At 33.3% G+C, this 12,694-nt stretch overlaps 1 long non-coding RNA gene across 1 annotated transcript; it reads left to right on the top strand.

Moving 5' to 3' along the window:
* The first annotated feature begins 8,088 nt into the window (after positions 1-8,088).
* On the top strand, positions 8,089-12,438 carry LOC103501148 (uncharacterized). The gene is made up of 8 exons (XR_007822424.1): positions 8,089-8,343; positions 8,690-8,718; positions 8,839-8,912; positions 9,413-9,654; positions 10,009-10,100; positions 11,398-11,565; positions 11,912-11,978; positions 12,159-12,438. It is a non-coding gene; the product is annotated as an uncharacterized LOC103501148 (long non-coding RNA).
* The last annotated feature ends 256 nt before the right edge of the window (positions 12,439-12,694 follow it).

Below are 12,694 nucleotides of genomic sequence, written 5' to 3' on the forward strand. Positions count from 1 at the left end.
GTTTGGGTTGATTCAATTTTTCAATTGATGTGTATTTTAATATTGTTGGACTTCAAAACAGGTGAATGATAAAATATATGAATATTTTAAAATATATAATTTTTTATTTGAACAAACCTTATATACTTAATACCTATAAACTGTCAAGTATAATTTCACTTAATGTGTAAAACCTGTCAAAAATAAAACCCCTTATTCTTGACATTGGATTAGTTGACGTATAAAAACTGTCAAGTATAATTATATACTTGGACGTTTTTTCAATGTCAAGTATAATTATACTTGACACTTAGAAATTGTCAAGTAAACATTTCTTGTTCTTGACACTGGATTAGTTGACACATTGAAAAGTGTCAAGTAAACCCAGTTTTGTAGTAGTGATTTTAGGAGTATTTTAAAGGCTAATTTACATAAATGTAACAAAACCCAAAAATATTTACGACTTATGTAACAAAAAACAAAAGTCCACGAAGCCAGTAAAATATTTTCAGAATTTCTAGATTTGCCCTTACGTCACTTATCTTTCTTCTTCTTCCTTCTTTGTGATTTCTTCTCCTTCTAGATTTCTCCATCTCATCTTCTAGATTTTCTTTCTTCTATTTTTAAATGATTTATTATTCTGTTTAAATCTCCTACTTCATCTTCACCATTTTCGGCAAGATTCTTTAAGGTTACTTCATCTTTTTCATATTTGAGAATATCAAGATCGTTTAAGTATCATTTTGACCTGATCTAAACGATCATGTTGACAGCATAATAGCCACGATCGTTTACCATTGATAACATGATCATTTGCCATGGTCCACACGATCGTTTAAACTTGAAGTCGTTTTCCCATTGTTTAAAAAAAACAATACGATCGTGTTGATATGATCTAAATGATAGGTTACCATAGTCAAGACGATCGTTTAACATGGTCAACAAGATCATTTAGATTTTAAATCCTTTTTCCATCGTTTAAAAAGAACTACATAATTGTGTGGATATGATTTAGATGATCGCTTACCATAGTCAACACAATCGTTTAGCATGGTGAACACAATTATTTAAAATTGAAGCATTTTTTCCATCGTTAAAAGAACTACATGATCATGTATCATGACATAAACGATCGTAGAATATTTGTTTAGACTGTAGTACATGTACCTTTAAAAGAAGGTTACTCACTCACGAGTGTGGTCGATTAATCGCGTATTGACTAAGGTGTTTTTGGTATTTTCCATTGTGAGCCTATGAGTTTTTTTTTTTTTTTTTTTGAAATTGTTCTATTGAGTGTAAAATTTTATAGTTTGTTATATTTTTGAAAAAAGCTCTATTTTAAAACCAAGTAAAATTTTGAAAACTAAAAAATAAAGAAAAATTAAGAATTATTTATATCTTTTAAAATTTTGACTAAGAAATCAACCTTTTTACCCCAAGAAGGATGCAATTTCATGATAAAAGAAATTGAGGAAAATAAATTTGACTTTTAGAAATTAAAAAAAAAAAATGCAAAGACATTATAATTATGAAGTAATTGAAATCAGGGGCCTTAAGTAATTCAAAACCAAGCTATTGTTAAAGATGTGATCAATCACAGAGCTAGGGACCATAATATAGAGTTGGATAATTTTCTCGTTTTTTCTTTCTTGTTCTTTGTTTCTTATTTTTATAAGAACTAAAAATGAGAATATGTTTGGTAACTATTTCTATTTTATAATCCTTGAAGAAAAAGGAATTGTTTGATAACTATTTCTTATTTCTCATTTCTGATTATTTTTTCCTTTATGTTTCTTTGTTTACATTTTCTTTTTATCGCATCGCCTCCGACCATCACTGCCACCCCAATTATAACTGTCGATGGCTGTCGCTATCAACAAACTCTAGCATCCATCATCACCTTCGACGACACTATCACTAATGTAGACTCAAATCCAACTCAAATATATTATTATGTAAATGCGCTAAGAGGTACCCGTGTTTTGGAAAAGAGTGAGAAGTTAGACAAATGTGGATATGGTGGTTTTTTCAGGTGTCGTCATCTGTCGTAATGAGGCAACGTCAAAAAAGAAAATAATTTTTTACCAAAAATTATTTATATTTATTTTGGGTAAAATATAAATATTTATTTATTTATTCCCATTTTTTATGTTTAACAATCAATGGAACGAATTGGTCTTCGCGTTCAGTTGTCATCCACATGTCACGTACAGAATGTTCCTCCTTCATGCATCGTTTGTTGGGTTTAATGTCCTAAGATCATAGATAGAAAATATAATTCGTTGACCATTATTGATAAAGTGTTCTTTTTTTAATTTTAATTAAGTGTTATTAATTATTAGTTTTTCTTAATAGCCTAAATCCAATAAACTAACACCTTAAAGTAGTTAGATAAGTCCTGAACTATATGTAGAGACATATAGGGATCAATGTTTGGGATACATCTTAAACGATCTATAATATATGGATAAGACTTGGTATCTTATCCTCGTAACACTATGGATACGACTCACTTTGTACTGGATACAAAGGCCATGATCAAATGCGTTCATGTAGGTGACATGCAAATGATGGTATCCTATGCAATGAGTTTGCCTAAGATTAGACCACAAAATAGTAACCACTAGATGTAACTCCATTAAATAGTTAGGTTTTTATTTCATTAGGATGACCTAGGTAACTTAGTCTTAATTCGAAGTGTATAATGAACTCCTATTCGCGAAGAATTGTCCTTTCACTCTTACGGGTAAGTGTGGCCAGATTGCCGACTCATTATGCTTATCATTTTTGGGACTAGATGGAGTGAGAGCTGAGAACATAATCACACCAAGATGGAACTCACTCCTTTCCAACTTTAGGGTAAGTAGATAATTTTTCCCTTAAATGGTATCTTCAGAACTTGATCAAAGGGCTCTACCCTCTATATGAAACAAAAGTGTTTATGTTTATTTGTTGAACCATAAACAGATTGTCTGTTACATCCCACCCCAAATGCCACTTCGTGCAACCAGATGAGAGTGTGCCCTTATATGCCTATAGCGTACCTCACCGCGGGATGATGCTCTGAATGCCTAGTAAGTTGGACAACTTCTTTCACCTATCTAATCGCAAAGCTCTTAAATTGAACTTTAGAGACTTTCTATCATGCTCCGCCCCAGATGCCACTTCTCGCGGCTAAATGGGGGACGTATCGCCTAGACACTCGCCATATCTCTCACTGCAAGATTCCAAGATGTTCGCCTAGTAAGCGGAACAACTTACTCCAACTTATATAATCGTGAGGCCTTCACCGCGAACCTTAGAAACTTAACTTAACACAGTAGAAATATCTGCAATCCTTAGCCTACTCTATCACTTAACACTCTTGTCACAACAAAGAAAAATCCATTACTAAGTGGTAAGTCCAAACAGTAAGCAGCAGAATAAACATAGCTTCTCATTTTATTAACTTGACACTTTACACAGGGTTTAAGCTTAAGAATTACATTCCTTTTCTCGCTAGACACAAAAATTAAAACTGAGTTCTGATCCACTTTTCTTCCTCTACCACCTAATGTAGCTCCTTGTGGTGGGATTTTTGGAGGTGTAAAGACCTCATTTTCATCCTTCTCTTTGGTCACCCAGCAATCGATTTAGGGACAACCTGTAGGGCTTTCTTTCCCTGGCTCAGTTCCTTCACACTCATCGTCTTCGCTTTCTCAAACCTTAACGTGTTTGATGGCCTTCCTTTGATCTAAGCAGGGGCCCCGACGTTAAGGAGTAAAGTTCTTGCCCACTGGCTCCTTTAACGCGAGGTAGGATGACACGACTTGGGTGCCATACAAGTTTGCGTAGCAGACCTCCTTTCCCTCTTTTACTTGGCTTCTACACTTGACCTACATTCCTTACCTGGAGAGGAAAAGCTTAAAACATAACTCGAAGACTTAGTGAGTGTTGGATTTAGGAAAATATTTTTGGGAATACAATAGATTCTATAACAACAATAACCACAATAACAACAACGACAATATTAAAATTCGTAAACACGAGTTTTTTATAATATCAAATACAACCATGACAATTACAATAATTCCATGCGATTCAAGCCATCATAGCAATTGTTACTCATCACCGGGACATGTAATTCTCCCACTCACATCTAATCGCCTAGACCTGGAATTCACTTTTACCAACATCTCATCTCCTGGATCTAGGATTCACTTTCACCAGCATCACACGATAGATCTAGAATTCACTTTCGCTAGCATTACACAATTGAATTCACTTTCGCTAGCATTACACCTGAGATTTGCTCTTACTAGTGTCTTCACATATCAGTTTTTGCTCAGATATGGGATGCACATTCGTCAGCATCTAGCATTTCAAGAACACAACTCATTCTCGCTCAGACTTAGGGTTTACTCTTACTAGCATTTACCCACCTAGACATGGGATTCAGTTCACTCACCAACGTCTTACATCAAACCTAGAATTTCCACCAGCGTCTTGCAATAGATAGCCATTACTCGTCACAACACCAAAATCACAAGAGAGACGTTAGCTCAACATATCACTTTTAATACATAAAACAAATATGATACAACAAGCATCAACAAAAAGATTACAAAAGAATGCTATCACACAACATTCATAAGATACTTGCCTGTTTGTGAAAATCATAAATTACAACGCTTATGTAATAAACAATATGCATTCATTTAGAAGGACATAAAATCATTTACAACAAACATTTGTTTTATAACAATTACTCACAATAACACTTAGTCTCAACTCTTTCATCCGACTTCCTCTTCTTGCCTTATGTTTTCCTTCAACCGACTTTTCAAGACTCCAAAATCTACTCTTAACAATTTAGTAGAACGTTTAGCAAATGTCTTCCCTTTTTTCATCCGGTCTTCGGTCCTATTTATAGTGGCCTTTCACATTTAAGGGTCATTTCTCTACTTTACATGAGTCACCTTTTCATTTTGTCGCGTTCTGCAGCCAACCCAAACTTAAGCCAACCGTCATTTGCGAATAGACACTTTCCTTGAGATGCCAACCTTATCTCCTTGGAAAGCTGAACTTCTTTAAGTCGCCTGACTCTTTCCTTGAAAAATATTAGTCTTTTACTCTTCCTCAAAGGATTGTTCAGTCCTTTCAACAGAACACCTACCCATTACCATACTCTTAGGCCTAGGTACTTTTTCTCACATTGGTATTCTAATTGCCTAACCCTTGGCGTTAAATGCAACTTCTTCGCTAGCAGCCTCAACACAACATCGATACTTCTTTTAGCATCACCCTTTCTCCAATCACATCCTTCTTCGCATAATGCTTCTCTCTACACTTGGTCAAAATAACTCATTTTACGAAGTTCTTCTTCAACAGGACTATCTTTTGGAATTAGGGTCTCACAACTATTCCCTCATTTTTGGAATTTCATCCTCGAAATTCTACTCCATCGTCCCCTTTCCTTTATCCAACGTAAGACCTCCTTGCAACATCTGATGAACAGAATGAGAAGTTGCTCTTGTTTGTGTAGGTTCCTCGTCTTTCTCGACCTAATTTCCTTGATAGTCCTTTTAGATATGTCTAGCTTGTCCTTACTTGAAACAAATTTTATAGTTCCTATAGTTCCCAGAGTGTCACTTACCACATTCGAAACACTTAAGATCTCGATCGCCATCCCAATTCAATCCTTAACTAAAACTAAAATTTTCCTATTTGTTAAATCCTTTCTCACTTCCTTTTCCTTCACTTAGGCTCGCGTTTGGTTTCTTTCCTTTCAGACTTGTCCTCTCTTTCACCAACATACTTTCAACACGTAAAGCGGCCTCTGCCAACTTGGAGAAATCCAATCAATTCGCACTTTTCATTACCAGAACTCGAACGACTATTCACAGACCTTCCTCAAAATGCTTAAACTTATCTTCTTCGTCTAATATAAAGGGTATCACGTACTTTCCGAGTCCAATGAACCTCTTTTCATACTCCATGACGGTCATATCACCTTGCCTTATGTTCAAGAATTCCTTCCTTTTCGTATCAACAAACGATTCTGGGTAAAACATTTTTGGAATCCTTTCCGAAATCCTTCCCAAGTAATGAAATGTACTCCTCATGCTCTTGACGAATACAGAATCCACCAATCCTCGACACTTCCTTGCAACAAAAACGTTGCTAATTTTTCTTTCTTTCTTTAGGACATTCCATTACCCTAAAACACTTCTTGACCAAAATCAACCATCTCTCCACATTTATTGGGTTTGTAGTTCCTTCAAAGGTTGTAGCTCCCAACGCCTTCAGTCTTTCAATGTTGATCTCGTTTTACTCATCGTTTGTGTAACTTTCACAAGCATGCTTCCTCCCTTTCTTTTCTCACACCTTGGTTGACTAAGTGGGCTTCCTAACTCATAGTAGGCTCAGTAGTTAGTGACCTAGTTTGGCCTCTCCCTATCTTTAGCATAGCATATCCTGCTTCCTATAAGATAACTTCAAAGTTTAGCTCAACCTTTCTGTCAACACTTACACAACCACACCTCTGCCAAGCACATAATGCTTAACAAGAAGTTCATTCCAAAGATTATTATTCTTTTTTCAACACCCTTTCTCCAATCACATCCTTCTTCGCAGAATGCTTCTCTATACACTTGGTCAAAACAACGTACCTTATGGAGTTCTTCAACAAGACTCCTTTTTGGAATCAGAGTCTCACAACTACTCTATTCTTTTTGAAATTTAATCCTCAAAATTCTACTCCATCGTCCCCTTTCCTTTATCCAACGTAAGCCTATCCTTGCGACATCTAATGAATAGAATGAAAAGCTACTCTTGTTTGTAGATTCCTCACCTTCCTCGGTCTTTCCTTGACAGTCCTTTTGAATATGTCTAGCTCGTCGACATTTAAAAACAATTTTTTTCATCCTTGTAGTTCCTAGAGTGTCACTTACCGCACCCGAAACACTTAGGATCTAGATCGTCATCCCAATGCGATCCTGGACTAAAACCAAATTTTTCCTATTTGTTAAATCTTTCACCACTTTATTTTCCTTCATGAGGCCCATGTTTGGCTTCCTTCCTTTTGGACTTTTCCTCTCTTCCACCAACGTACTTTCGACACGTAAATCAGCCTCTACCAACTTAGACAACTTTGACCAATTCGCACTTGCCGTTACCGAAAATCGAATGGCTGCTCGCATAACCCCGTTTTCATCCTTCTCATTGATCGTCTAGCAACCCATCTCAAAGACAACCTTTAGGGCTCTCCATGCCAGGCTCAGTTCTTTCACTCATCGTCTTTGGTCTCACCAAACTATGATGCAGCAGCATGCGGCCTCTATTCAAAACTGAGTTGTAGCCTTTAGCGTAAGGAGTGAAGTTCTTACCTATTGACTCCTTAAACGCAATATGGAAATACACAACTTTCTCGTTGCACAAGTTTACATAACAACCCAATCTTATCCTCCTTTACTTAGCTTCCATGCATGACATCCTTTTTTTACTTAGCTTCAACGCCTGACAACATGGGGAAGGAAAACTTAAAACGTAAGTTGAAGACTTAGTGAGTGATGAGTTTAGTAAATACCTTTTTGAGGAATACAACACTTCCAGATATAATAACAACAAGAATGTCATTCATGTATATATACATCTCATCGCATCAATTCATAATCACAACAAGTGCAATAAATTTCAGGCGTTTCATTCATCAAGACATTCACCACTCGTCATTGGAACTTGGGATTCTCTCATCTTCATCTCATCGCCTAGACCTGGGATTCACTTCACCAGCATCTCGCGATAGACTTGGGATTTTTACCAACGTCTCGTAATTCATTCCTCGCCTAAATCTAGGATTCACTTCCACCAGCATCTAGCTATCAAGAATACATTCCTCGCTTAGGCCTTTTCCCGACACAATTCTCCCGACTCGTCTCTTGACGGTCTTACATGTGTCGAAAGATCTTTTTCCAACGCATTATGCCCACGTTCTTATGTGTCGTCGGGAGAACTGCTATTTCTTGCAGTGAAATATCTTAAAGTTAATCATAAAATTAGAAAAGTACTTGGAATTCCTTAAATACCCTCCCTCCTCTTATTTTCATTTATAAATATGACACACACCAATTCTCTCTCACTACAACAACATACACCAGCTTCCTAATTTCCATTTAAAATGGCTTCTTTCTCCATTAAAGGCAAGCCCATGGTGTTTCTTTTTCTTATTGTTGAGCTGCTGACAGTGGTGTTCGGGTTCTCGGCGGAGGCCCCAAGCGGCAGTGAGCAGAGGGAATTTGATTACTTTGTGTTGGCTCTTCAATGGCCAGCTACTTCTTGCAAAAACGCTGGCAAGTGTTGCCCATCCAACGCCTGCTGCCGTGGGTAATTTCTCCAAAATAATGCTAAAACCATTCGAACAAAAGGCAGAAGAAATAATAATAATAATAATAATGGTTATGATTACTGGATGCATGAATGTGTCTAATTTTTTTAATTAGAAAAAGAAAGTTATTTTAAACCACAAAACCTTGAAAATATTTGGAATTATAGTAAAGCATATTACAATCCATCTATATATGATAAAATTAATTTAAAATATTCTCTCTTTTAGACTTTAGCCACATTATGCATGCCTGTCTCTTTCCAAATAATTTCCTTCCGAGTTTTGTGTTTCTTTATTTTTAACTTCTGAAAGCTAACATTTTATTTTTCTTCTGTGTGTGTCTAGAGCTGATTCTCCCACTGAATTTACAATCCGTAAGTGAAAATTCATCAATAAGCTCCTAAGCTTTGGAATTTTTGTTAGTTATTGATCATATATATTTTTCATTTGGATGTTTAATTAATTTTTTGTGTGTTTAATTCATTGTGATATAGACGGATTGTGGCCCCAGTATAACGAGAAAGGATGGCCATCTTGTTGCACTGATGCAAGCTTTAATGAAAATGAGGTTCCTTATCTTTCACTCCATACAATTTTAATTTAAATTGTTTTCTTCCCATCTCCAACACCTATCTCACACGGTATTATTAATTATATGCTATTAAATTCTATGTTGATATATATTGATATTTACATGTGCTTGCACCTTCCACATCGATATTAGATATAAATTTGAAGCTTCCAAGTCATTACTACCTTTTATACATACTGTATGTTTTATCTCGTTGAATCTCTCTACATATATATTCAAAATAATAAATCCATTTTAATTCTATTAGCAATACTGAAAACTAGAAAATTCACTACAATTAGGGGCTTTTAGAAAATAATAATAATAAAAAAAAAAAAAAAAACAAAATATAAAGGAAGAAAATTCTCTGCATATCACTTGTGTGAAAATATTTTGTTGATTTCGGTATTATAGTTGAAAGAATGAATGATTAATCTTTGAAATGAAAATTAACATCTTATTTAGTAAGGCATAGTCAAATTAGGTGACATTTGCAGATTGGTATCTTGGCTGAGGATATTCAAAAGTATTGGCCGACTTACCGATGTGGTACTTCGTCCACGTGCCATAGGACCAAGGGATCATTTTGGGCCCATGAGGTTCAAATTATTCCCCCTTTTACTCCTTTCCTTAAATAGCTCATCAATATCAAAGTTTTGAGACTGACAATTCTTTTTCTCTCTTTATCCCATTATTATATGATGATGACCATTACACATGTTACCATTACTATAGTACGGTGAGTTTTCTTTTTTCTTTTTATTTTTTACTTTTCTAATTTCAATTTTTTTCTCCTTAAAAATTTGATATCGTATGTTTTTTTTTCTTTTAACTTAAATAGAGAATCGTAAAAAATGACGATTTCGATAAAATACACCAAAATTTTAGATTGTCTCAATAATAGATATTAATAAACACTTATTTACTTCTTTTATCAGTCATATCGATAAACAATATTAAAAATATATCAATATTTATTAATGATAAAATCTAAAATTTTATTACATGATATAAATATTTTAATTTATTTTATTATATTAAAAAATGTGCCTATCTTAAATTTAAAAAGAATTTAAAAGTATTTATTTTGCAGAGAAGCATGGGACATGTGCAGCTCCCGTGCTTGTGGGAGAATATGATTACTTTTTGACAGCCCTCACCATCTTCTCCAAGTACAATGTCACGGTACGCTATTTCATCTTTTCCTTTTTCCTTTTTCCTTTAATTATTTCTTCATAGTTTTTTTCTTAATTTTTTTTATAATATCTATTATAATATTAGATTAATTTTTATAAATGTAACAAAATACCAAACTATTTACGATTCGTATAATAAAGTTTATTAAGTTAACAATTTTTTAAATATTTCAAATTTCGCTGCAATTCCTTTCTTCGTCTTCTTCTTCTATGTGATTTTTTTATTGTATTTTTTTCTAATGTCATTTCTTTTCATAAATCTTTTTTCTTTTTTTATTCTTTTTTTAGGTCATTTAATCTTTTTATCGTCTTTCTTCTTTTTCTTTTCTTTTTTCGCTACGACTTTTTTCCATCTTCTTTCTTCTTTTCCTCTTATATTTTTCTGTTTCGATTTTTTCCATTGTCTTTCTTCTTTTCCTCTCATTTTTTTCTGCTGCGATTTCTTTCCATCATCTTTCTTCGTTTCCTTTTTCTTTTTTACATCGTTTAAGTTTGGGTAACCAAACCTAAACCACCATGTACAAAGAAAATAGCAAAATTAAAACATCGTGTATAAAGAATATTGAAAAAAATCATTTAGATTGGAGTAGTCAAATGTAAACAATAGTGTAAAAAAAGTAAAGGGTCGTGTAAAGAAAATAAATCATCATGTAGACAAATCTAAACGATCGTGTACCAAAAGAATAAAAAAAAATCGTTTAGTCAAATCTAAACGATCGTGTAATAAAGAATTTTGAAAAAATAAACGATAGCGTAAACAAATCTAAACAATCGTGTAAAAAAAAAAATAAACGATCTTGTTGTACCAAAAGAATTAAAAAAAATCGTTTAACCAAATCTAAACAATCGTGTACCAAATTTTGAAAAAAGAAATCGTTTAGATTTGGGTCCAAATCTAAATGATCAAATATAAACTATCGTGTAACTAAATTTAAACGTAATAAAATAAAACGATCGTGTAACAAAATTGAACAATAGAATTAAAAAAATAAATTGTACCAAAATCTAAACGACTAAATATAATCGATTGTGTACGAAACAATAGTGAAACATAAACGATCATGTACCAAATATATTACGTGCGCGTTGTTGGCGGCGTGGTTGAATTTTTTGTATTTTTCATGGTGGACCCGTGAGTTTTTCCCATTTTTAGAATTGTTTTATACAATATAAATATTTTGTCGGTTTGTTATATTTTATAAAAGACCGCGTAATACTATTATAGAAAAAATAAATTCTAACATTGAGTTTGGGTATTAAATAATTTGGGTGTCTTTTGTTAACAGAAAGTTTTGAGTGAAGGTGGATTTGTAGCTTCCAATACTGAAAAGTATCCAATTGAAGATGTAATAGCTGCAATTAAGAATAAATTCTATAATGCAACTCCAAAGATTACTTGTGCTAAAAAGGGGGTTGTCAAAGAACTTTGGTTATGCTTTGACAAAAGCTTTGAGGTAACGGGTTTCCAATTTTTATCTGTTTAAGTTTTATGAACCGTTGATACTATATTATATGATCAATATAGAGAGTATTCTTAACAAAATTACATCTTTCTACAATAAAATAGTTGAATTCTTAGTTAATTTCAAGAAGAAAAAAATTACAATTTTTTTAAAACCTATATTTCTTTTCATATCAGTAAGAATTAGAATAAAATTTTAGATAGATTAAAGAGGTATAAATAGAATGACTCTAAGTTAATTTTCCAAAATTTTAAAAAAATCGAATAGTTATGAAACGTAGCCTAATATTATTCATAATAACAAGATACTAACCAAAGTAAATCTCTACTTGTTATAGCCACGTGACTGTAATCTACAGCATTCATGCCCCGATTTCATTAAGCTCCCAACATATGAACCTCAGGGTATGTTTTTCCTTTTCTTCATTAAAAGAAATTAATTAGTCTGATTGCATTTTAGATACTATGTATCCAAATAATTACTAAACTCAAGAGCCTAAGTTAAGCTAATAATTAATCTATGATATACTTAATCTTGTTTAATATATTGTTTTTAACATATTAATTGTATTATTTGTGATGCAGAGCCTAACAAGGTTGAGGGAGCAATTCCATGGATTGCTGATGTTGAAGAAATTATTTAACCTTTTTTTTCTAAACCATAAAAGAGATGGCTAGAGAAACCCTTTAATTATTAACATTTTGGCCATGTCTTTTGGGCAATGCCTTTTGATGTTAAGCTCACCCAATTTCTTTGAGTTGAACGGTTCAATTATGCATGTGGGTTTGCTTTTCCAAATAAAAGATGTAGTAGTTAATAATAAAACAATAAATTGATCAAATTGGATGTGTTTTCAATTTATTATATTCTATCCGCTTCCTTTTAACAGCTTTTAGAATTTGGATGCTAATTACCACCTAGTTTTTAATTTGCTTTTGGGTTGGCCAAAAGGCTCCAAACATATTTGTAAATTTTGTGAGAACATATATATATATATATATATATATATATATATATATATATATATATTAGATTGAATCAAATCACTAAAAATAAGTTACATACCAAATTCTATTGAAGAATTGATGATGACTAACTCTAAGATGACTATTGTCTTTCC

Source organism: Cucumis melo, chromosome 7 (assembly GCF_025177605.1).
Source record: "Cucumis melo cultivar AY chromosome 7, USDA_Cmelo_AY_1.0, whole genome shotgun sequence".
NCBI classification, from domain to species: Eukaryota; Viridiplantae; Streptophyta; class Magnoliopsida; order Cucurbitales; family Cucurbitaceae; genus Cucumis; species Cucumis melo.